This window comes from Balaenoptera borealis, assembly GCF_965194805.1.
Source record: "Balaenoptera borealis genome assembly, chromosome: 16".
NCBI lineage: Eukaryota > Metazoa > Chordata > Mammalia > Artiodactyla > Balaenopteridae > Balaenoptera > Balaenoptera borealis.
The window spans coordinates 45,527,712-45,554,673 of NC_138872.1; the positions used below are offsets into that span (position 1 = coordinate 45,527,712).

The following is a 26,962-nucleotide window of genomic DNA, read 5'->3' on the forward strand; positions in this document are numbered from 1 at the left end:
GCAGGATGTAGTGTCCTGGACTATCTCCTGAGATTTCCTTTATGCATTTTAGCTTCAGTTTTTACAATGATTCCCTTGCTTTCATCATCTGATGTGGGGAAAGAATCAATGCTCACTGGCCCCCAGCTCCGCCAGGGACTCTGCACACATTGTCACACCTGGTCCCCCTAGCTTGGTTACGTGGGCACCGTTGTACTCAATGCACTGGCTTCCCCAAAGTGGGTTTTGCAGACACTGACCCCTCAAAGTGCTCTGTGGAAAGTGTCCCATGGTCACAATATTTGGGCAACACCAAGTCCCTCTCTTGGTGACTCACTATGCATGTGAGTCCAGTAAAGTCCGGAAGAGTCACAGCGAGGACCGCTGCCTAATGTTTTGTACCGTGTATCCTAATCCTAAAGACTCTCATCCAGCTCACATCCCAAGGAACATTCCACAAGATACACTTCTGGGAATGCTGGCTTACAGGCAATTTTCACACTTGTATTTTTTTTTTGGCTATGTCTCACAAAAAACTTTGTAATGACAGCAAACATTTTGCGTTTTACAGATGAGAAAACCGAGAGTCAGGGAGTAGTCAAATCATCACAGATCATGTCTGTCATCAGGCTGGTGGCCAGTCTCTGCAATATTTGCTGTGGTTACCCTACCCTCCCTCCCTCACTCCTTCCTTTCTTTTCTAAATTTCTCCTATGGCTCTACCATGTCACCTTCTCTTCCCATTTTCACATTGCTCCTTATCCTATCCCCTCACTTCCAAATCCTCAGCACCTATCTTGTTCCCGAATGTCGGGATTTGGAGTAGCAAACTTCCAGAACATCTGGAAAGGTGCCCTTGCCTCCCTGCCCGCCCCCCACAAGCGGAGGCCTCCTGACAATTGTCACTGCATGGGGTGGGAGGGCGTGGGAGAGGTCAGGACCCCAGGCTCTGGAGCCAGAGTGCCTTTGCTTGCTTCTCTGTGCCTCCGTTTCCTTCTCTATAAAATGCATATAAAAATAGTATCCATGTCATAGAGCTGTGGTGGGCTTAAAGGAGCTTCTCCAGGGAAAGCCCATGGAATAGGGCTTGGCAAGTAGCGAGGCCTGGCAGGTATTAGTTATTATTACTGCACGGCCTATGCCTCTGTGAATTCTGTGGGGGTCAGAGCATATTTATATTTACCACCTTAGTTCTTTTTTTTTTTTTTTATTCAACGAGTATTTATTAAGCACCTAATATGTGCCAGACATTGTATTAGATTCTGGGCATACAACAGTGAACAGTCACTATCTCTTCTGAAAGAAGAATGAAATAAACAAGTAAAAATAAATAAATGAGCAGGACAATTAAGGACTGATAAATAAAACCAGTTATTACAGACAGAAAGTGGGCTGGGTGGTGGTGGCTACTTTAGATTGGGTGATCAAAGACGCTACTGATTTTTCACTGTTAAGCAAAATGTTTGTTATGGTTTATGATAAACAACCACTATTAAAATATGAAATTTCCAATTACTAACTTATTAAAAAGAAGAGCATTAAAATTTTATTAAATGTTTTTAGGCATCTATTTAAATGTTTTATTTTGATTTGTTTTTGTTACATTAATTCATAATGAATTACATTAATAGTATTCTAATTTTGAAGCATTATAAAAACTCCATGATAAAAATTCTAATAATCAATTTATGTATTATTACTTTAATCCATGGATGGATTAAGTGTCCTAATATTTGGCTGAATATGGCCCACCACTTGTTTTTGTACAGCCAGCAAGCTAAGAATGATTTTAACATTTTTAAATGGTTGAAAAAAATTAAAAGAATAATAATGATGCTGATGGTGGCATGTGAAACTTATCTGAAATTGAACTTTTGGTGTCCACAAATAACATTCTGTATTACTCTCTTATTGCTGCTGTGACAAACTACCACAAATTTAGTGGTTTAAAACAACACAAGTTTATTTTCTTATAGTTCTGGATTTTAGAGTCTGAAATCAGTGTTTCTGAGATAATGTCAAGGTGTTCATGGGGCTGGGTCCCTCCTGAGGCTGAGGACAGAATGCCTTTTCTGACTTCTAGGGGTGCAATTCTTTCTTTTTTAAAAAATTTAATTTAATTAATTTATTTTTTTATCCAGCAAGTTCTTATTAGTCATCTATTTTATACATATTACTGTATAAATGTCAATCCCAATCTCCCAATTCATCCCACTACCACCAACCGCCCCCCACCCCGCTTTCCCCCTTTGGTGTCCATACATTTGTTCTCTACATCTGTGTCTCTATTTCTGCCCTGCAAACGGGTTCATCTGTACCATTTTTCTAGATTCCACATATATGTGTTAATATACGATATTTGTTTTTCTCTTTATGACTTACGTCACTCTGTATGGCAGTCTCTAGGTCCATCCACGTCTCCACAAATGACCCAATTTCATTCCTCTTTATGGCTGAATAATATTCCATTGTATATATGTACCATATCTTCTTTATCCATTCGTCTGCTGATGGACACTTAGGTTGCTTCCATGACCTGGCTATTGTAAAAAGTGCTGCAATGAACATTGGGGTGCATGTGTCTTTTTGAATTATGGTTTTCTCTGGGTCTATGCCCGGTAGTGGGATTGCTGGGTCATATGGTAATTCTATTTTTAGTTTTTTAAGGAACCTCCATACTGTTCTCCATAGTGGCTGTATCAATTTACATTCCCACCAGCAGTGCAAGAGGGTTCCCTTTTCTCCACACCACCTCCAGCATTTGTTGTTTGTACATTTTCTGATGATGCCCATTCTAACTGGTGTGAGGTGATACCTCATTGTAGTTTTGATTTGCATTTCTCTAATAATTAGTGATGTTGAATAGCTTTTCATGTGCTTCTTGGCCATCTCTATGTCTTCTTTAGAGAAATGTCTCTTTAGGTCTTCTGCCCATTTTTGGATTGGGTTGTTTGTTTTTTTAATATTGAGCTGCATGAGCTGTTTATATATTTTGGAGATTAATCCTTTGTCCATCGATTCGTTTGCAAATATTTTCTCCCTTTCTGAGGGTTGTCTTTTCATCTTGTTTATAGTTTCCTTTGCTGTGCAAAAGCTTTGAAGTTTCATTAGGTCCCATTTGTTTATTTTTGTTTTTATTTCCCTTACTCTAGGAGGTGGGTCAAAAAAGATCTTGCTGTGATTTATGTCAAAGAGTGTTCTTCCTATGTTTTCCTCTAAGAGTTTTATAGTGTCTGGTCTTACATTTAGGTCTTTAATCCATTTTGAGTTTCTTTTTTGTGTATGGTGTAAGGAGTGTTCTAATTTCATTCTTTTACATGTAGCTGTCCAGTTTTCCCAGCACCACTTATTGAAGAGACTGTCTTTTCTCCATTGTATATCCTTGCCTCATTTGTCATAGATCAGTTGACCATAGCTGCGTGGGTTTATCTCTGAGTTTTATATTCCTGTTCTGTTGATCTATATTGCTGTTTTTGTGCCAGTAGCATATTGTCTTGATTTTTGTAGCTTTGTAATATAGTCTGAAGTCAGGGAGTCTGATTCTTCCAGCTCTGTTTTTTTCCCTCAAGATTGCTTTGGCTATTTGGGGTCTTTTGTGTCTCCATACATATTTTAAGATTTTTTTTTCTAGTTCTGTAAAAAAATGCCATTGGTAATTTGATAGGGATTGTGTTGAGTCTGTAGATTGCTTTGGGTAGAATAGTCATTTTCATAATATTGATTCTTGCAATCCAAGAACATGGTACATCTCTCCATCTGTTTGTGTCATCTTTGATTTCTTTCATCAAGGTCTTATAGTTTTCTGAGTACAGGTCTTTTACCTCCTTAGGTAGGTTTATTCCTAGGTATTTTATTCTTTTTGTTGCAGTGATGAATGGGATTGTTTCCTTAATTTCCCTTTCTGATCTTTCATCGTTAGTGTATAGGAATGCAAGTGATTTCTGTGCATTAATTTTGTATCCTGCAAATTTATCAAATTCATTGATTAGCTCTAGTAGTTTTCTGGTGGCATCTTTAGGATTGTCTATGTATAGTATCATGTCATCTGCAAACAGTGATGGTTTTACTTCTTTTCCAATTTGGATTCCTTTTATTTCTTTTTCTTCTCTGATTGCCGTGGCTAGGACTTCCAAAACTATGTTGACTAATAGTGGCAAGAGTGGGCATCCTTGCCCTGTTCCTGATCTTAGAGGAAATGCTTTCCAGTTTTCACCATTGAGAACGATATTTGCTGTGGCTTTGTCATATATGGCCTTTATTATGTTGAGGTAGTTTCCCTCTATGTCCACTTTCTGAAGAGTTTTTATCATAAATGGGTGTTGAATGTTGTCAAAAGCTTTTTCTGCATCTATTGAGATGATCATATGGTTTTTCTTCTTTAGTTTGTTAATATGGTGTATCACATTGATTGATTTGCGTATATTGAAGAATCCTTGCATTGCTGGGAAAAATCCCACTTGATCATGGTGTATGATCATTTTAATGTGTTGTTGGATTCTGTTTGCTAGTATTTTGTTGAGGATTTTTGTATCTATATTCATCAGTAATATTGGTCTGTAATTTCCTTTTTTTGTAGTATATTTGTCTGGTTTTGGTATCAGGGTGATGGTGGCCTCATAGAATGAGTTTGGGAGTGTTCCTTCCTCTGAAATTTTTTGGAAGAGTTTGAGAAGGATGGGTGTTAGCTCTTCTCTAAATGTCTGATAGAATTCACCTGTGAAGCCATCTGGTCCTGGACTTTTGTTTGTTGGAAGATTTTTAATCACAGTTTCAATTTCATTACTTGTGATTGGTCTGTTCATATTTTCTATTTCTTCCTGGTTCAGTCTTGGAAGGTTATACCTTTCTAAGAATTTGTCCATTTCTTCCAGGTTGTCCATTTTATTGGCATAGAGTTGCTTGTAGTAGTCTCTTAGGATGCTTTGTATTTCTGTGGTGTCTGTTGTAACTTCTCCTTTTTCATGTCTAATTTTATTGATTTGAGTCCTCTCCCTCTTTTTCTTGATGAGTATGACTAAAGGTTTATCAATTTTATCTTCTCAAAGAACCAGCCTTTAGTTTTATTGATCTTTGCTATTGTTTTCTTTGTTTCTGTAACATTTATTTCTGCTCTGATCTTTATGATTTCTTTCCTTCTGCTAACTTTGGGTTTTGTTTGTTCTTTCTCTAGTTCCTTTAGGTGTAAGGTTAGATTGTTTATTTGAGATTTTTCTTGTTTCTTGAGGTAGGATTGTATTGCTATAAACTTCCCTCTTAGAACTGATTTTGCTGCATCCTATAGGTTTTGGAACATCGTGTTTTCATTGTCATTTGTCTCTAAGGTATTTTTTGATTTCCTCTTTGATTTCATCAGTGATCTCTTGGTTATTTAGTAATGTATTGTTTAGCCTCCATGTGTTTGTGTGTTTTCCCATTTTTTTCTCTGTAATTGATTTCTAGTCTCATAGAATTGTGGTTGGAAAAGACGTTTGATATGATTTCAATTTTCTTAATTTTACCGAGGCTTGATCTGTGACCCAAGATGTGATCTATCCTGGAGAATGTTCCGTGTGCACTTGAGAAGAATGTGTAATCTGCTGTTTTTGGATGGAATGTCCTATAAATATCAATTAAATCTATCTGGTCTATTGTGTCATTTAAAGCTTTTGTTTCCTTATTAATTTTCTGTCTGGATGATCTGTCCATTGGTGTAAGTGAGGTGTGATAAAGTCCCCCACTATTATCGTGTTACTCTTGATTTCCTCTTTTATAGCTGTTAGCAGTTGCTTTATATATTGAAATGTTCTTATGTTGGGTGCATATATATTTATAATTGTTATATCTTCTTATTGGATTGATCCCTTGATCATTATGTAGTATCCTTCTTTGTCTCTTTTAACATTCTTTATTTTAAAGTCTATTTTATCTGATATGAGTATTGCTACTCCAGCTTTCTTTTGATTTCTATTGGCATGGAATATCCTTTTCCATCCCCTCACTTTCAGTCTGTATGTGTCCCTAGGTCTGAAGTGGGTCTCTTGTAGACAGCATATATATGGGTCTTGTTTTTGTATCCATTCAGCGAGCCTGTGTCTTTTGGTTGGAGCATTGAATCCATTCACATTTAAGGTAATTATCAATATGTATGTTCCTATTGCCATTTTCTTAATTGTTTTGGGTTTGTTTTTGTAGGTTCTTTTCTTCTCTTGTGTTTCCCACTTAGAATAGTTCCTTTAGCATTTGTTGTAAAGCTGGTTTGGTGGTACTGAATTCTCTTAGTTTTTGCTGGTCTGTAAAGCTTTTGATTTCTGCATCGAATCTGAATGAGATCCTTGCCAGGTAGAGTAATCTTGGTTGTAGGTTCTTCCTTTTCATCACTTTAAATATATCATGTCACTCTGTCTGGCTTGTAGAGTTTCTGCTGAGAAACCGGCTGTTAACCTTATGGGAGTTCCTTTGTATGTTATTTGTCTTTTTTCCCTTGTTGCTTTCAATAATTTTTCTTTTCTTTAATTTTTGTTATTTGATTACTATGTGTCTCAGCGTGTTTCTCCTTGGGTTTATCCTGCCTGGGACTCTCTGCACTTCCTGGACTTGGGTGGCTATTTCCTTTCCCATGTTAGGGAATTTTTTGACAATAATCTCTTCAAATATTTTCTTGGTTCCTTTCTATCTTTCTTCTCCTTCTGGGACCACTATAATGTGAATGTTGGTGTGTTTAATGTTGTCCCAGAGGTCTCTTAGGCTGTCTTCATTTCTTTTCATTCTTTTTTCTTTATTCTGTTCCATGGCAGTGAATTCCACCATTCTGTCTTCCCGGTCACTTATCCTTTCTTCTGCCTCAGTTATTCTGCTACTGATTCCTTCTAGTGTAATTTTCATTTCAGTTATTGTATTGTTAATCCCTGTTTGTTTGTTCTTTAATCCTTCTAGGTGTTTGTTCTTTAATTCTTCTAGGTCTTTGTTAAACATTTCTTGCATCTTCTTGATCTTTGGCTCCATTCTTTTTCCGAGGTCCTGGATCATCTTCACTATCATAATTTTGAATTTTTTTTCTAGAAGGTTGCCTAGCTCCACTTCATTTAGTTGTTTTTCTGGGGTTTTATCTTGTTCCTTCATCTGGTACATAGTCCTCTGCCTTTTCATTTTGTCTGTCTTTCTGTGAATGTGGTTTTCTTTCCACAGGCTGCAGGATTGGAGTTCTTCTTGCTTCTGCTGTCTGCCCTCTGGTGCATGAGGCTATCTAAGAGGCTTGTGCAAGCTTCCTAATGGGAGGGACTGCTGGTGGGTAGAGCTGGGTGTTGCTCTGGTGGGCAGAGCTCAGTCAAACTTTAATATGCTTGTCTGCTGATTGGTGGGGCTGAGTTCCCTCCCTGTTGGTTGTTTGGCCTGAGGCGACCCAGCACTGGAGGCTACAGGCTCTTTGGTGGGGCTAATGGCAGACTCTGGGAGGGCTCACACCAAGGACTACTTCCCAGAACTTCTGCTGCAAGTCTCCCCATCCCTGTGGTGAGCCACAGCCACTCCCCGCCTCCGCAGGAGACCCTCCAACACTAGCTGGTACATCTGGTTCAGTCTCCTATGGGGTCACTGCTGCTTTCCCCTGGGTCCTGATGTGCACACTACTTGGTGGGTGCCCTCCAAGAGTGGAGTCTCTGTTTCCCCCAGACCTGTCAAAGTCCTGCAATCAAATCTCTCTGGTCTTCAAAGTCTTATTCTCTGAGAATTCCTCCTTCCATTGCTGGACCCCCAGGTTGGGAAGCCTGACATGAGGTTCAGAACCTTCAGTCCAGTGGGTGGATTTCTGTGGTATAATTGTTCCCCAGCTTGTGAGTCACCCACCCAGCGGTCATGGGATTTGATTTTACTGTGAATGCGCCCCTCCTGCTGTCTCATTGTGGCTTCTCCTTTGTCTTTGGATGTGGGGTATCTTTTTTGGTGAGTTCCAATGTCTTCCTGTCGATAATTGTTCAGTAGTTAGTTGTGATTCTGGTGCTGTCTCAAGAGGGAATGAGCACATGCCCCTCTACTCCACCATCTTGAACCAATCTTAACCTTAGCTCTTTACACATAGAAGGCCTTCAAAAAATACTGCTGCTGACTCACTGAACTTACTGTCCTGGAAAGAATCTCAGGTTCTCCAAAGCAAAAGGGGCAATGAGGACCTCTCCCCAGGGTGGCAAGGGACTGGAGTGGAGACTCTGGGGACTGAGGTCACTGGCAACCCAGGAGGAGGGCAGAGGCAGGAGCCCAAGCCTGCAGCCTTGACCCAGTGCCCAGCACCCTGCTGCCCTTGAATTAGAGCCTCTCGGCCTTGCCCAGCCCTGGTTGGAAAATCAGGAGCTTTAGATGTGATCTTCTGAGGTGTGACCCTGACTCTTGCTGCCTGAGAACAAAGGCCGATTAGGGCTCTTTTGTGAGAGGCAGCTGAGTGGAAGCTGAGGACTGCTTCCCCAAAGGGTGGCCTGACCAGTGGCTGGATTTCTGAAATAAATGCCCCACCTGTGCCCACTTTTCTAATCGGTAACATCCCAGCCTTTAGCAGGGGTTCTTCAGCTCTCCCTGACCCATGTGGGGACCGTCTTGATCTTTGGGATCATTTTGGAACATCTCCCCCCCAACGACACCTCCAAGTGCTCTCCGACATAAACTTCACCCTCTGAGGAAACAGGCTCTGGGAACCCGACTTCAAAGCTTGGCGATGTGGGCTCCTCGCAGAAGTACTTGAAGCAACAATGAGCTTGAACCAGGTCTGGGTCGGGCTCCGAGTGGGCACGCCTGAACCTGGCAACTATTGTGTCCAAAGTCACGGGGCAGCCACAGATGAACAATGCACCTGGCAGCCCACAAGGGTCTCTTTCAAAGCTAAGTTGCTCTTGCCAGCTGTGCCAAGCAGAGGGCCTGCATACACAAACTGCCATTTATTTTTTTTCAATATCAAAGAATTACACTAAATGAAAATCATAATATATTTTTTCTTTTTTTATAATAAATGGAGTGTAGCGACATCAAAGGAAAAATTTACACAAAAGAAAGAACAAGTCCTCCTGTGATCCTAGGCCTCTCAACCACCATGATCTTTTGGATGCCTCTATCTCTAGTGTTTCTGTTTTCTTTTTTATTTAACACCACTGTCATAAGTATATACAAATTTGCCTCTCTGTTGCTTGTTTAACTGAGAATCATTACAGGCACAGAGGTGCTGTATCATCTTTTTACGTATTGTTTTCATGGGTATAGAGCTTTCCCTCAAAGTGATGTGCTGTGACAAACTCAAACATTTTTCTTCTTTGGAGAATGATGTGCTATTATAAATAAGACTGGTGGATATCCCTGAACTATACCATGCCAGAATTTATGACTTGTTTTGTTTCGCATTTTGATAATGCTGCCATTTTTCTTTTTCTCTTTGTCCAAAATGGAGACTCCAAATTCATTGCCTCTAGACATGTGTGAGACTGCAGTGTTCAGGTAAGGTGATTTTTTTTTTTTTCATATCCCAACATTTTATTAGGAAAATTTTCAAACATACTGAAAAGTTGGAAGAATTTTGTAGTAGACACCCATAGACTGATTCAGGGTGACCTTTGAGCACAAACATAATCTTTGAAGATGCTGAGTAGCAATTAACCAGTAGATACAGAAATGTCTGTTGTTTTCCACCTGGTGCTCCTTGAATGTAATAACCATGGCAATTTATTGTTATAAGATTTTATAGCCTTTACTGTTTTTCAAAATACCTTCAGGCCTATTTTCTTACTGTATCCTCAACATCCTCAAGGTTTAGCCAAGGCAGGTGTTACCAGGTGTTCTCTGTACGTTTACGGATGAGGAAATGCATGATCCGAGAGGTTAAGGGCACTGCCTAGGGCCACACAGTAAGACAGGTGCCATTGCAATACCAGGGCTGAGCTCTCAGCTGAGCCACGCTCCTACAGAAATGTCTCCCCTTAATTTATTAACTTATTAATTAATGACAGGTTTTCTACAGCCCTTTCAGCTCCCTGATTCTGCTTGTCTGTGACTTTGGATCTTTTCAGGATACGAAGGCAGGGGCATGTGTCACTGTAGTCCAGACACCATAAATGCCAACGTGAGGATTAAAGACCAGCTGCAAGGGGATTTCAAAAGCTCCATCGAATCCCAACACTTTTATCAAGACACAATTTATCTTTGTCTGTGAAAGGAGGGCTAATTTAGACAACGATTAGATCCCAAAAGTAACTGTGCACATGAGCTGGGTTGTCTCCCTTGGAGAAGAATCTGGGAAGATTCTGGATGGTTCTGGATGCAGGGGGTTCACTCTGGAATAGTAACCACCAACACCACCCTCTCTACGTCTCCTGCCTGAAACTAGCAAAAAGAGTCCCTGCCCACGGCTCGAATGTGGATTGTCACCAGGAACGGTGGCTTCTCCAGAATGGCCCATGCTCCAGCGTCCATGTCCCACCTGGGGAAGCAGCCTCTGATGCTCAAGAAGGCACCGTGGTGGGACCTGGGGCCACATCCACCATGCAAAGTGCCCCTGGGATCTGGGGCATGAGGAATCCTCACTGGATCTCACAGGCTGTCCTTCCCCAACTACCTATTTTTTATTCCTCCATCAGAGCAAGTCAACTGTCTCCACACTTGCTCTAAAAACATGTTTAACGTGCACTGACAGCCCACTCTGACACGGGCATTGTTATTCCTTTTTACAGATGAAGAAACTGAGCCTGGGAAGTTATCGAGAGCCATGCCTATCTCGGAAGAGACCAGCTCATCTCAGAAGTGATCTCGCTGGGAAAGGCCATTATTTTCCACCAGGCCACGGGGCCCACTTTGCATCCACAAGGAGAAGCTTGTGCAGTTGGGCTCCCCTCCTGCCTTGTGTTGTCTGGACCCTGGGGCCAGTCTTATTTTGCATGAACAGAGTTGTCCTGGTCCCAGCGATCCTTTGCTGGTGTGGAGACTGGAAGTCAGAGCCCAAGGTCCACCAGGCACGGGAGCTCATGGAGATGGTTGTGCTCAGGGCATGTGGTCTGGGGATGGCGCAGCTTTTTCTACAGAGAAGTGCCCTCTGTCCTCTGCATAGTCCATGGTAACCAACCTTAGTTTTGTCTTGCTTGGTTTTTTTTCTCTTCAGCCTCCAGAAGAGTGTCTGTTCAACATAAAGAATAAAGCATGAGTGAGTTCTGAAAGCCACTGGGGAGACCTCCTTTTACTGGGGACATCTGCTTGTCCTTGCCCTTTGGAGAAATCAATGAATTTGATTTCTGGACAGGTGAAAATATTCATTGGAACACCATGTGTGAACAAAGTCCACCCTCGCAGCCCTCATTGATTTCTCTGAAGTTGGCCAGATGTTGTCACAATTTTCCTGTAACAGGTCCTGGGGAAATTCTGTGCTGTAAATAGCACCCGGGAGCTGGTGGCTGCAAATGGGACAGTTATTCCAGGACTCTTCTCAGAAACAAATACAAACCTTATAACAAAACCCATTGCACCAGTAGAAATCCCATGGGGATGCCTTCATAATTTGGAACTTCATGACTCGCAACTTCATACCTTCAGCTAAATGATGGAAAATTTCCCACATGGGATCAGTTATGAAATCCACAGCCAAAATCAACCTCCTCCTGGGGCTGATGGGCTGGGAACTGCAGTCAGTTTTGATGGAATAGAGGACCCCCAGGAAATGAACCTGGAACGCTGGAGACTGGGGAGAGTTTTGTCCAAAGCACGTGTCTTGAGATCTCCTAGAGGTCCAGTGCTGTCACGTGCAATTTTACTCTTCATGGAGAAGGATTCAGGCTCCCCCAGGGCCTGTCTCTTTCTCTCTCTCTCTCTCTCTTTCTCTCTCTCTGTCTCTCTCTCTCTGCACACTGTGACTTGCTAACCTCTTTCCTTTAGCCAATAGCCTCAACTTTATTTTCACCACATCATTATTTCTGTGGCCCGGACATGCCAATGGGATGTCAACATTATTCTGATGAGAATTTTATTTTATCATGAGGATTACAGGCAAATGACATAACAGCTTTCTGTTCACCAAGGAATCTCCGGCAAAGGGGAAAAAAGCAGATAATCCAGGGGAGGGGGAAGGGCACTCACTTTTATTGCACTCCTCCTAAATCCAGGTGCTTTACATAGATTATCTCAGATCAGTTCATCCTAGGCAACAGCCTTGTGAGGATGTCATTCAACAGACAAAGAAAGGGAGACTTAGGGGGGTTGAACAAGTTACCCAAGACCTCAAGACCTGAGCTTAAAAGCAGGCAGATGCAGGGGCCAAAGTCTAGAATCTTTCCACTGACAAAGCACCATCTCTACATGCAGAATACCTTGAACTCTTAGACTAACTCCCGAGGCTGCAGACCAGCAGGAGAGAAGTGAGGGCAGCTACCTGGTGTCTTGGGGCTGAGAAGAGGTCCACTGGGGAGCCTTGGACAAACCAGAACCACAGCAGCTCGGGGCCCGTCTTCCTTCTCCAGACGCAGCTCTCCCCTTGCCCGGTGAGAAAGGACAGATGGACAGCCTGAGCCTTGCCTTCGTTAGGCCGCAGCCTTCCCACTTTGAATGATCCAGGCCCTCCCCTAGCTATCAAGGTATGTAAGGCTGACCTGTCACCTTCAGCCTGCACCAGGGTACAGCAGATGGCGTTCAGGCTGATTCTGCGCCTCTGGCTGACTAATCTCCCGGGCACAAGAGTAAACAGAGAGCTCGGGACACCATATGTCCCTGACTCACCGTGCTGGCCGGAATCACCGCTGTTCTCCATGGCATATGACTTCCTGGGCCCAGGTGGAAGGTGGGTCAGAGGAAACCTGCCTGAAAGTTACAGGCGGAAAGATTATAGACGTAAAGACACACATAGGGAGTGGGCATCGGTTAGTCATATCCTAAATGACGTTTATTTTTAAAACCTGCTTTGTTTTCCTAGACAGCGTTCGACTTTGGCCATTCCTTCCAGGGGCCAGCACGGCACTGACCACCGCAGGCCCTCAGGGGATGTGACTGGAATCAAAGGATTGCCTGCCTAATCCATTTCCTTTGTTTATCACTCTGGAATTTCACCCACAAGTTGAAAATGAAGCTGACTGTAGTTCAGTTGAAAGATGTCCTCTTGAGATGGGGAAGTGGCATCCTGGTAGGATATCTGTTTCTTCTGACCTGTTCAGAGCCCCCTAAGCAGGAAAACTAAAAGGGCAAGGTTGGAGTGAGGGTCTTAGAGTGGGCTGTTCAGGGCCTGAGATAACTGGAGTTCTTCTGGGGACATGCACTTAGCGCTCATTAGGAAGATAATGGCTCATGAAACTTCTATCACTCTTTTCTTGGTCAACCAGAGTACTGGGAGTATAGGTCAGTCAAGGCCAGAATTCTCAGGTGTAGGATCTCAGGAGTATTGAGCTGGAGGGGTTGGACCTGTCTAATTCATTCCTTTCCCGCATACAGAGGGTGGGGTGCAGTAACCCACCTAGGTTCATACGGTTGGGAGAGGTCAACATGGATCTAGAGGTCTCTCAATGGTCCAGTGCTTTTTTCGAAAGAAAGAATCCAGTAGGGCCTCTAGCATTTGAGTCATTCTGAGCCCCTGCCCTGGGACCCCAGGGGTGGATGTCTGCCTTTCACACTGCATGCTTTCGGGCCATAGCCTATACTTGGTAACTGGAGCCACAGGAAGTTTAAGAATGATCCAGAGCAGCAATAACAGTCAAAGCCATTCTAGACCAAATCTTTAACACTATCAAGAGCTGTTCATGGCAGTTTCTCAGTCCCTAGCCCTTCCAACCCTGAAAAATTTGCGAGGTGGTTCTTATCGCCGCTACACAGATGAGGAAGTTGAGACTTTGAAAGGTCAAATGAGCCATCCAAAGGTTCACCATGAACTGGACAAGAATGGAATTTGAACTTAACCCAGAGTCTAAGATAGTTCCGAGGCTCTATTTATAATCTTTAGAAGATAGTTCTCAGACAAAAGGGATCTTGTGGATACAGAAGACAGACTGGAGATTTAATGTGGGTGCTTAAGATACTTTGAAAGGTTCCTCTTGCAGGGCAGCAGCTGACAGGTGGGTCCAGATAGAGACGCCCACAGGAGAGCTCACCTGCACTCAATACTCTGCCCAGCCTCCTGTCCTGTTGGACCCTACCAGGAAGGACATGGGAGTTTCCCAACTTTCTTTATTCTTTGTTTTTTTTCTGTACCTTTTCTTCTAAAGCTAAAATTCTAACTCAAATTCAGGAACGCTGGTAACACGGGTCCACGATGGAGTTTTTTGTTTACTCTTTAGGAAGCTGGACTCCATCACTGGGGCGCCCACTTGTCCAAGAGAGTGAGTTTGACTTTAAGAAACAAAATCCTGGGCTTCCCTGGTGGCGCAGTGGTTGAGAATCTGCCTGCCAGTGCAGGGGACACGGGTTCGAGCCCTGGTCCGGGAAGATCCCACAGGCCGTGGAGCAACTGGGCCCGTGAGCCACAAGTACTGAGCCTGCGCGTCTGGAGCCTGTGCTCCGCAACAAGAGAGGCCGCGATAGTGAGAGGCCCGCGCACCGTGATGAAGAGTGGCCCCCGCTTGCCGGAACTAGAGAAAGCCCTCGCACAGAAACGAAGACCCAACGCAGCCAAAAATAAATAAATAAATAAATAAATAAAATTAAAAAAAAAAAAAAAAAGAAACAAAATCCTAGAAAAATATCCCTCTCAGAGGATGTAGGAATAAAATCCCATGGCTTCTGGTCCAATAGAGCAGACGTTTATTGAGGAAGGAGAGCTGGTGCCCAAGTTCAATCGAGCCTCACCCAGGTCACTGCTGCTGGGGACAGGCACACAGGGCACAAGCCAGTAACGCTCACACGCAGAAGTGTCTTCACCGCATGGGGTTACCTGGAAAAGAAACCACTTTGAAAAGGCTTATGCTGATATTAGCCAAGTATGTTGGATTCCCCAAATCACTGTCTTCTGCTTGACTTCTCATTGGAGCTTTGTATTCTCCAAGGCCTATGTTGCATCCCCACGGGCAGAGCCCTCTCAGCTGGCACCTTTTACGGGATGCTACCAGCGTCCCATGTCCCACATGTAGCCCCTTGGCACTTGCCTCTCCACTCCCAGGCACAAGGTACCCAGAACTTCGTCCTGGGAGCACCTTCCTTTCTGCCTGAGGGCTTTCTCAGGTCTCCCAACTCGGAGGAAATCAGGAATCAAAGCATCCCACAGAATAAATACCCCAGTCCCCACTCCCTGAAGTGGAGCGATTCTGATGCACACTCTTGGTTTCTCCTAGAGGCCCCCGCAGGGCTGAGCCCCACGGACACAGCAGTAACCGTGCAATTGTGCTTTAGTGCTTTCTCGCCCCTGTCTCACTCCCCACCTTCCCTACCATTGCTCACAAGGTCACCTTCCAAGGACACTGCTTACAACTGAATCCTGCTTCTGGGGGAACCCAAACTAATATATGCCTCAAACTCAGCATGTCTGGGACATGTTTCTCTCCCTCTGCTTTTCCCAGTTAATAACAACACCCAAAAGCTCCCAAACAAGAGAGTTGGGGGATCATTTTTTATTCTTTTTCTTTCATGTTAGAAAGTCCATCTTTCAACTGGTCACTGATTCCTAAGAATAAACCTCTAAAAAAATCTCTCCAATCAGTCCCTCCTTTACTTCCAGCCCTCTCTAGATACAACCCTCCACAAAACTTTGGGCAACTTTAATAGCTTTCTAAGTCCTCTATGTATCTTTAAGTTATACTCTCTTCAATCTTTTCTTCATAGAGTCACATGACTTATCTTTCGAAAACACAACTTTGACCACATACTGTCCTGCCCGGAAGCTTCTGATCACTGCCTGTGGGACGTCCAAGCCCCTAGCCCTGCACACACCATCGTGAGCAGGCCCGGATGCAGCCCCCTCTTCTCAAGCTGAGCCTCCTCCCACAGGCAGCCCACCAGACACCCTCGACTTGCAGGTCTCCAAATCATCCACCTTCTTTGTCAACACTGGGCTCTGCGCGTGCTATTTCTTGACCTTGGAATGTCTTTTCACGTCTTTTTTTGGTCTGATGAATTTTTATACATCCCCAAATAGCCTAACTGAAACCTGACTTCCTGCCCCTAGCAGCGAGGCCGAGCTCATCTCCCTTCCCTTTCCGCTTGTACACCACGTTGGGTGCAGTACAGTCTCACATGCTCGCGTCTTTCTCGCCTCTTTGCTGTGGGCTCCTCAGCGCAGGGAGCTTTGGGGTTTCTGTATTTCCTTCTCGAGACAGTTTAAGCCCCGCCCCACCTCATGCCCACCAATGTCATCCCCGCTTTCCTGCACGCTCCGCCCCACCCCTGACATCATCGCTTCCTCTCCTCCGGCTCATCTGCTCCAGTCCCTCTGGCTTCTGGCCTCCAGCCTACCTGGAGAGTCTCCTCCTCTGTGGTTATCACTTCCAATATCATTCTCTTTAGGAAAACACCAAATTTTCGGAATTTGGTGGGAATCTATGTGCCCACACCTCCCTCATACTCTCTCCTTCTCTTTATTTTTTCCATAGCGCCCACTGGCTTAGAGCATGCACTAAAATTCAGTTATTTCCTATTTTTATTGCTTACTGGCTGCCTCTGCTTCTGAGGTGATAACCTCACAGTGGCAGGGAACCCGTGAGTGCCAGTCCCAGTGCCCAGGTGCAGAATTCCCAGGTGAATAAATCAATGAAAAGACACCTGCACTCCAATGGTTATAGGGCACTCTTCACAATAGCCAAGACATGGAAGCAACCTAAGTGTCCATCAACAGATGAATGGATAAAGAAGATGTGGTACATGTATACAATGGAATATTACTCAGCCATAGAAAAGAATGAAATAATGCCATTTGCAGCAACATGCCTGGACCTAGAGATTATCATACTAAGTGCAGGAAGTCAGAGAAAGACAAATATATGATATCACTTATACGTGGGATCTAAAAATGTGACACAAATGAACTTATTTACAAAACAGAAATAGACTCACAGACATAGAAAACAAACTTATGGTTACCAAAGGGGAAAGGTGCATGGGGGGATAAATTAGGAGTTTAGAATTAACAGATACACAAGACTTTATATAAAATAGATAACCAACAAGGACCTACTGTATAGTACAGGGAACTATATTCAATGTCTTGTAATAACCTATAAAGGAAAAGACTCTTAAAAAGAATACATATATATATCTGAATCACTTTGCTGTACACCTGAAACTAACACAGCATTGTAAATCAACTATATTTCAATAAAAACTAAAGTAAATAAATAAATGGGTACAATTTCTTAATTGTATAACTTGTGTATCACCTTAGGTGTCTAAGAACGCTTTGCAAACTACTTGCCTCAAATACACAATCTCTTGTTAAAATCCTAGTTAAAATGGCCTTTTAGTTGAATAAATAATATCTATTACTAATATTATTAACAAGTAATATTTGATAAGTATAGAATGAATTACACAATTCTAGAAATATAATTAACCCTAAAAAATAAAAAGAAACAGGAAAAAATTAATGTGACTACTTTGTTTAATCTAATATATCCAAACATTATGTCAGCATATAATCAATATAAAAATATTAATGAGATTTTTAAACTTTTTTTTGCATATTAAGTCATCAAAATCTAATGTGTATTTTGCACGCATAGCACATTTCAATTTGGACCAGCCACCTTTCCAGAGCTTAGTGGCCCCATGTGGCTTACAGCTACCATACTGGACATGGCACGTCTAAACAATTCCCAATTTAGGAAATGGACTCTTCTGAAAGACTGATTTTGTTTGCTTGTCTTTGTAATAAATTCATGACTGGAAATGTACCCTAAATTCTAGTGCTGCAAACAAGTTACTTTTTAGGGCATCCCACCTAAATCCTATCAATGACTCACAAATCTGACTGTTACTTTTCAATCCCGCCTAAACCCTGATGTAAACTTGATGCCTATGGGATCTCTCACTAGAGTCTGGGCTTGCAGCAGGACCATGGCAGCAAGTTGAGGCTCCTTCATTATTTTTGCATAAGAGCTCATGTGTCAAGGTCAAACATCCCGCTCCCTGGGCACCATGATTTTATGAAGGGATGTGTGAGGAGAAGGGTTTCCCCCCAGCTCCCCTCCCACCGACTTGTAGGTGTGCATAGCTCCATTAAGGACGGCTGGTGTGAACATGGAGAAAATTGCTTGAAGGCCTTGGGCCAAACAATTACACCGCTTTGCCCTGTTTGCTCCTTGTTGCCAAACTGTGACCAACAGAGCGTGGCCGTGAGAGGTCATGTGTTAGCCTGGCTTTAAGAACTTGATACATTGATTACCTGGGATTTTTTTCTGGGACCGTTTGAGCTGGACCTGATGCTAGGCATCTAATCCTCTCAACAAGTGTGGCCCCAGGAGGCTGAGGCCCAGAGAGCTGGGGGTGGACCCATTTTCCCCATTTAATGAGAACTTGCTGTGTGCTGGGCTCGATAGTGCGTTATTCTATTGACTGTCCCCAAACCCAAAGAGCGAGATTCCATTATTTTCCCCATTTCTCTGGTGAGGCTTGGGAAGGTTAAAAAAGTTAGTAAGAGCTCTGATTCTGACTTAAGTTTCCAGAATTTGTTGAAATTCATGGTGAAAGAAAATACAGTGAAATGATACAGTAATACAAAGTTGGGCATTCTGGCCAACTCTTTTATGTATATTTTTAAAAGTCACTTTCTGAGATTTGCTTCTTCTGGTCAGATGGAGAACTAATGAAGTGGAGATGGATCATTTTATTAAACCCAAACATGGTGACCCACGGGAGGTAGATGGTTGCTGGTTCTCTCGAGTCAGGGAAATGCAACCTAGGGGTCAGAGGGTCAGGTACCAGAGAAAGGTTGGCTGGGGGTTCCCCTTACGTGCTTTTCTATCCCCGCGTTGCCCTGGAGAGATCACCGCTTGCCCCATCACCGTGGCAGGGAACAATCCCACCTGCCTGGTGACAGCACAGGACCGGCCGGGGTGCAGAGGTGCTGATCACACCCTCCGCTGCTGCATCACCTGCGTCAAGTGGGTGATGATGTCAAAGGAGGTGGCTCTCCAGAGTGGCTCAGTCACCTGGCCTGGGGACAGGTCACTGCAGGAGTGGTCCAGCCCACTGAAAGCATGGAAATCCTCCACCCTGACGCCAGCCCCCCTCCATTCGTGTCCTCCCCAAGGGGCATGGAAGTCCTGGGCCTGGGCCTTTGCTTCTCCTTCCAGGGACACCTGCCCTGCCAGGGCAGCTGGTGTTCCCAATGCGTGTGAGCTCACGAGGAAAAGAAAAAGATTTTTCAGGAGCAAGTTTGATGATGGAACCATCTACACTGGCTGCCACAGCAGTGAGATGTTGAGACAGCCCTAGTAGGTCAGGCCGGGCAGGAATTAAAGGAAGCTGAATAAATATCCTCAAGGAGACCAGGAGACACAAAACAGGAACACACAGCCGCAGACAGACTTCAGTGGTTGAAATGAAGCGCTCAGTAGCGGGACAAAATAGCGGGAAGGATACAGTGCAAGGGCAAATGAGCGAGCCAAGGTCAGGTTAAGAACCTCTGAGGGGGCTTCCCTGGTGGCACAGTGGTTAAGAATCCGCCTGCCAATGCAGGGGACACGGGTTCGAGCCCTGATCTGGGAAGAGCCCACATGCCATGGAGCAACCAAACCTGTGCGCCACAACTACTGAAACCTGTGCGCCCAGAGCCCATGCTCTGTAACAAGAGAAGCCACTGCAATGAGAAGCCCACGCACCACAACCAAGAGTAGCCCCCGCTCGCTGCAACTACAGAAAGCCCGCGCGCAGCAACGAAGACCCAACGCAGCCAAAAATAAATTAATTAATTAAACAAATTAAAAAAAAAAAAAAAGAACCTCTGAGGACCTCAGGAAGATAAAGATGGAAAATGCAAAAGAAAAGTAAGACTATGGAGGGTAGAAGTGTCATTATCCATATAACAGGAGCCCCAGAAAGAGAAAAATTCGATAGGGGTGAAAACACACACAACTTCTGAAAGCAGGGTCTCGTAGATAAGACAACTGAAGCAGGAGATAGCAATGAATCTTTAAAGTAAAAGTCTATCAAGGACACAAAAGTGAGCAAGGATTTGGAATATTTGAGAAACAATTACAAGCACGATGGGGTGCTGTGTTGTTGGTGGCCTGAACCTTCACATGGCCTTCACCACTTGGAATGTGTCCAAGGCAAGCAAGGAACTGAATTTTAATTTTCTTTAATTTCAAGAAATTTGAGTTTAAAAAACTAATACTTGATTCAGATATTGGAAAACTTTTAAGTATGCTTGGAACAACTTGGGTTTGTGAATCCCCTCATGCAGCTGTAAATTGAAACATGAACACAGATCAACTATATCTGATGTGAATTTAGTAATTATACTGAGATGCACTCAAAGTGTAAAATTTCTAACGTTAAATACAGAAAAGAGAGAGTAAAATGTCTCATTAATACTTTTATATTGATTATATGCTGAAATTAGCCTATTTTGAATATATTGGGTTAAATTATGTAATTAAAATTAATTTCACCTGTGTGGTTTTTTTACCTTGTTACTATGGCTGCTAGAAAATATATAAAGTTATATATGTGGCTTGCATCATATTTCTATTGGATAGTGCTGATCTAATAGATGTACATAAACATATACCAATAGAGAATATTCATTTTAAGTTCTCACAGAACAAAAGAAGCTTTAACAAATACGAAACCATCAAATACACAGATTGTGCTCTCTGATCATAATGAAATAAAATAAAAAGTCAGTAACAACAAGAAAGCTTCAAACATCTCTTGAGCCCATAAAAACTATAATAAATACTACCTAGTCACTGGGATTCAGAGAAATTTTTTTAAAGATATTAACAAAATACCTATAAATGAACAAGAATGAAAGTGTCATATATCAGACTCTGTGGCTGATACCTAAGTTGCACTTAAATTTTGCATCATTTTGAGTACATTATAGTAAACAAGACACATTGAAAACCAGAGACTAAGGGCATAATGAAACACACTAGGAAAAACAAAAAGAGAATAGAATAAAACTAAAGCAACAAGAAAGAAGAACGTAAAAATGGTAAGAAGAGAAATCAAAGAAATAGCCCCAAATCCCCACAACAATCTGATTCTTCACAAAATGAGTGAACAAAGGTGGGTATGAAAGTCTTTACATCGATATATTTTTAAACCAGGTTAAATGGACAATGTCACAAGGGAAACTAGTGATTCTGACTAGAGGAATCAAAGAAAGTTGACCTAGAATCAAAGAAGACACCCCTTCCCAAATGGATGCCTGCAGCCCAGGAGGCCCCTCTGGTCTGGAGGATGTGCCCACGCCCCACAGGGCAGGGGGAACACGAGTGTGTGGTTTGGGAGCCAGAACACAGACAGGAGATGGAAGGGAAGTAATAAAACAGAATAAATCTATTCCATTTATTAAGAGAGGAGCCCTGGGCGGATGTGACATTCCACGGCCAAGGCATTATTATTATTTCAATTCTTTGCACTTGAGGAGATGTATTGATAGAAAGAAAGCTCTTTTAAATGTTATAAAGAATTTGGGGTTGACCTTCCCAGCCCATGCTTTTCTCCTTTCTTGAATTCCAAACATACAGTAACACAAAATTTAACATGTCACTTCCCACTGGTTTCTCCTGTTCTGCAGTTTCTAACTGGAAAATTCTTTAGAAGTGAGATGGCATTCATTTCCTCAGGTACATCCTGAGCGCTTAGCTGTTCACAGAGGCTATTGATTAACTCTACCTGACAACACCTGATGCTACAGAGAGACACTGAGACTTAAGGATGTGTGTGTGTGTGTGTGTGTGTGTGTGTGTGTGTGTGTGTGTGTGAGAGAGAGAGAGAGAGAGAGAATGAGAGGGAGCAAGGAGAACATCAACTTTTTTGGTTCCTTCTTTGCTTCTGTAGATGTAGTCCAAAAGACTAATTTTAAAGCTTATCTATTGGGCACAATTTCTTAACTTTATAGCTGGAAATGATCAATTTAGACAGAGGAGGCTGCCTAAAGTAAATACAGCTCTTACTCAATGAGGTGGGGTAGTCAAGCACCACCTATAGAAGAAGATGACATCTGAGCTGCCAAAAATACCTAATCGATCAAGGCATCACTTTTCCTAACATACCCAGATGATGCCCATAACTGGCTCTGCTCTGGGCCTGTGGGCACAGCCCCCTCTGCACCAGACCCACACCCTCTGCCTTTGTCTGCAAACTGGGGAGAGGAGCCGCAGGTTGGGGGCCCCGCACCAGCTGAGCGGGCCAGGTGTGCTTCCATTGGCTGCAGGGCCAGGCTGAGCCCTATTTTATTCTGTACATAAAGATAAGAAGCCAAGGGCCCCCTTCCGAAAGCAAACACGTTTAATTTGAACCACCGCCTCCCTGTGATTCACCGGATGGAATTTACGATGGTGTTTACCCATTTACACAAAAGTAGCAAATGAATCAGTCTTAATAGGAAATATAAATCCACAACAGATGCAGTTTGGAGCCCACAGGGGAGATTTCCCTGCAAAGACCACAGTGACTCCAGACCATTTGGCCCAGAAGTCAGAAGAAAGAGTGGCCCAGATCTTCTAGGGAGAAGCAACTCCAAGGACGAGTTAAACAAGTCTTTGCATGTGCCAAGTTCTGCGGGGGCCCCTCTTAGCAGTGGGAATTCAGATGAAACTTCAGGAATGCTTTGCCGGGCAGCTGTGGTGCATTCAAAGTAGAGAAGGGGCCTTAATCTTTGCAAAACCAACAAAGATAAGCAAGAGCTTTAGCAGGGTTGAAATTAGCCAACTCGCTGCTACACAATGTCCTTGCGACCATTATCCAGGCTCTGACCGCGGAATGGCACTGCTCAAGTATGCTGGCAATGTTTAACCAGCCATCTGTCTTGTACCTGTTCCACTGAACAGCGGCCTTTGTTGGAACCCTGGCTCCGTCCAGCACGTCTGCTACCTGCTCACCGGCCAGGGACCCGCGGCTCTTCCCTGCCTTGTATGAATTTCACACCTCTCTCAATAATGCGTTGTAGCTGCTGCCTGAGAACTTTTGAAAGGGGCATATGGATTTTGTATCTGTCCGTCTATCATTTTGCGTATCTCCATGTGTGTAAAAGCCTTGCTTGCTTATTTGATTTTTTCCACTTGTTCTTCCTTTCAGGGGAATTTCAATATTCACTCAAATATTACTAATTGCTGATTTTCTTTTCTTTCTTGGTGAATCATCCTTGAAATTAGAACCCCTTCCCCTCAGATATATTTTTTATACCCCAGGAAAAGATTTTCTGCTTAAATATCACATTTTCAGGAGCTTACAGGTTATGTTACAGAAGAGTTGGGTTGAACCATGTGAACATAACGTTTTCCTAGGTCTAAAACAGTCAGATCTTAGCATCTTCATATGGCTCAACAGATCTATTTGCTTGTAAAACTGCCCACGTTAAGAGTAGAGATGTGAGACAATAATGAAATCAATTCATGGATTTCATTTTGTAAAAAAACATTTGCTTTGTCATGCAAACTTCTCTTTTCAAATTTATCTCTCCTGCTCTGCCTGGCCCTGCTCAGAAGTAAGATGTCCCCATCTTTGTTTTCCAGACGTCATGATGTCGCTAGAATGATGATTATCTCAGGCATGTCTTCACATTAGCAGCCTCAGGAATCAGCTCCCTCAAAGCCACCCTTGAAGCTTGCCCTTCCAGCCCAGAGACCCAAGGCCGGGACGCCCGTCACTGACCAGCTGTGTTATCTTTGGGTCTCACTTGGACTCTTATCTAGCCAAGGGACTGGATTTGATTAGAGGCAAACAGCAGGTTAGATGCATGCTGCAGGGGGGTGTCCCAAGAGCATCGAGTATAAAGTGGAAACAGCTCTGTGTTTGGAGACCCTCAAATATATGTGCCCACGCTGGTGTCCTGACACCAGAGCCTCTGGGTGATGGTCCAGCCTTGTGGCATCATCCTCACGGGCTTGTCCCAAACACACTTCTGTCTTCAGGGCAGACAGAGCCACTGGAAGGGATTCACATACCCACGCTGTCTTTCCAGAGGAAATTTGGAAAACAAAGCAGACTCTTTAAAAACAGCAGCACAATGACCTTTATCCTTAAATCTAAATTTTTGTGGAAGCCAGGAAGGAGAGCAGAGTTGGACGGGGCAGGGGGCGACCATTTCAGATTTGAACTCTTGGTATATCAAGGAGAAGGGAAACAATTTTGGGTGCTTTCCAGCGATGGGTGGTCACCGCTGGGAGCTCGAGGAAAGAGGAATTCCTTCATAGTTTTAATCTCATCCTTCAGTTTCAATTTTGATTACATCACATGTTTTGTAACATCAGCTACCATTAAATGCCTGTTGTATTAATACATTTTGTTATGTGTATTGTTCACTGAATGATATATATTTATACAATACATAATTATTTGTACAATTATACTCATACGTTTGTGTGTGTGTGTGTGTGTATAATTTATTCATGAATGTATCCATTTATGTGACGTCCGGGCTGTTCCCACCTTTCGGTTGCGGTGAATAGCGCTGCTATGGACACATGTGTACGTGTATCTGAGCTCCTGCTTTCAGTTCCTTGGGTATGTGCCTTGCAGTGAAATTGCTGAGTTATGGGACAATTCTATGTAAGTTTTTTGAGGAACTGGCCTCCAAAGTGGCTATATACCATTTTACTTTCCCACCAGCTACGTACAAGAGTTCCCATTTCTCCACATCCTTGACAATACTTACATTCCTTTTTCTAAATGAAGCTCGCCCTCCCGAGTGGGTGGGAAGTAGGACTTCCTCGTGGTTTTGATTTGCATATTCCTGGAGTCTTCTTTGTCTGCATGACCTTGGGAATGAACTTCAAGGACATGGGTGTGGACGTGCATCTCTGCTGTCAGGAAGGCTCTGGGACCCCTTCACAGGCCCTCCTGGCATCTCCTGAAGCCCCCGTATGGCCGTGAGTGCTGATACCTCCACAGGGTCCCCCTTCCTGAAGGACATGTTGCCACCAGGAGGGGGAGTGGCGTGTACCCCATAGTGAGGGGAGTAGTAAAGAGGGGGGTGAGGTCCTGGAGTCCAGAGGGTGGAAGCCAAAAGAAAGAGAAAGATGCACCATGCTGGGCCAGAGTCCTGAGCCTTACCTGGCCTGGAGGTGACAGCAGCGTGTTCTGAGTCCCGGGCAGAGGAGGGCATCCTGACGCAAGAGTGGGTGGAAAGGCACAGTGATCTTGGGTTCAGGGAGCTGGTGGGAAGCATGGGCTCAGGACAGAGAGAGTCAGGATTTGGGGGCCCCCCATACACGGGCAGGTGCACAGAGAAATCCGAGACCAGACCCCGCTCACGAGCCTGAGGCTTTCGTCCCTCTGTCCTGTCTTTGAATGGTGCTTCTCAACTTGGCCACGCGTTCAAATCATCTGGGGGCTTTGAAGACTCCCAGTGCCCCGGCCAATGAGGTCGCACTCACTGTGCGTGGGACCCCGCATCCATATTTGAGCATCCCCAAGGTGATTCAAGTGGCCAGCTACGGATGAGGAAAGTAGAAAGGTAGGTTTAAAATTGTGGGTTTAAAAACTCAGCTTCATTAGATTGTTGTTTTCATTATGAAAGAAATACGGACCCGCTGTAGAAGTTCAGATGGAGTGAAGATGTGGCTAGAAGAAGATGTACCCGTTGCCTCATTGCCTCACGGCTGCTGCAGACAGCAGAGCCTGTGTCCTATTTGGTGCTCCTTTCCTGGAAGGGTGGACGGAAGGAGAGCTGGCAGCCAGGGCAGGGCTGTGCCGCTGAGGACACCCAGGATGCAATGTATTCTGTGTCCCCAGGACTGTGGCAGGCTCAGTGAGGGCTGCACTCAATAAACGTTTGTAGGATCAGTGAATGGGAGCAGGAAGGCATGAATTCATGAAAGCAGCCCAAGACACGGTCCCTGCCCTCTAGGAACTTACAAAGGGGCCGTTGAATAGGCATTACAATGACAATAATCGGACGGTGATAATAGCTCCTGCATCAGTGGCTCTGTATGTCTGCGCACGCAGGCCGGCAGCCAGGGAAACCAGGGAGGGTTTTTGAAAACTCTGTTTGGTAGCTACGGCCTCTCTTATCTTTATTAATGCCCAGCAAGGCACAGACACACTGCCCCCTTCTTGATGAAACAGGTAAACAGGAGCAGAGCAAAAACCAAGGAGGCAGGTTGCCAGTGGTACCCGGAGCCACCTGGGTGGTCACAGAAAGTCCAGTGCGAGTGGAGAAAACCCTGCCTCTCAGAGGTGGAGTTATTCTGCTGATTGTTTGCGTCTTTGCTTGTTTGACGTAAGTTTCCCAAGCTCTCCAGCCTACAGATAAATTAACTTGATCAGCCCCCAGCTCCTTGTCAATTAGAGCGTCCTCCTCTGGTAGTTGTGATGGAAAGAGCAGGACAGGGGAGAGCTGGGGGCTTGTTTTATTGTCAACGACCCGTCCAACCTTAGGAAAGTTCCATAACTTTGACCTGCAAAGCAGGCAGCAGTGTCTGTTCTGTTTCCCTTGTCTGGTGGTTGTACAAATTCAGGAACATAGAATTACTGATTTAAGGCACCTTTTAATCCTTAGGTGTTTTCAGCCTCCGTCACTTATAGGGCTGGGGGGGGGGGCGGTCACAGGACCCTCAGTCACGGAGCAGCCCATGGGCCAGGTGTACTGACCTCGGCTGGGCTGTGGTCTCACAAGCTGTGGAGGCAGGCAGCCGCCAGTAGACAGTAGGTCTTAGAGGCGTACAAGGATCTCAAACAGCCTTTTATACCTGCAGCTTTATCACTGTGCCATTTTAATTCCTCCTCTTATTTCCCTCTGTCACTCCCAGGCACCCTCCTCGCCTGTTCAGAGAGAAAATGGCCTTTTCCCTCATGGCCATTTCTCTTTCTTTCTTCCTTCCTTCCTTCCTTTCTCTTTCTTTCTTTCTTTCTTTCTTTCTTTCTTTCTTTCTTTCTTTCTTTCTTTCTTTCTTTCTTTCTTTCTTTC

The 26,962-nt window shown here is 43.9% G+C and overlaps 1 long non-coding RNA gene across 9 annotated transcripts in view; it reads left to right on the forward strand.

Moving 5' to 3' along the window:
* Positions 1–19,234, forward strand: part of LOC309613468 — a 61,577-nt gene extending 42,343 nt beyond the window's left edge. For 5 of the 9 annotated variants that reach the window (XR_014235741.1, XR_014235742.1, XR_014235747.1 and 2 more), the window contains 2 exons: positions 9,383–9,429; positions 9,999–19,234. This is a non-coding gene — a long non-coding RNA (uncharacterized lncRNA). The remainder of the gene's footprint in view (positions 1–9,382; positions 9,430–9,998) is intronic. The other 4 variants (XR_014235743.1, XR_014235744.1, XR_014235745.1 and 1 more) reach the window with 4 other exon arrangements.
* Positions 19,235–26,962: the final 7,728 nt, after the last annotated feature.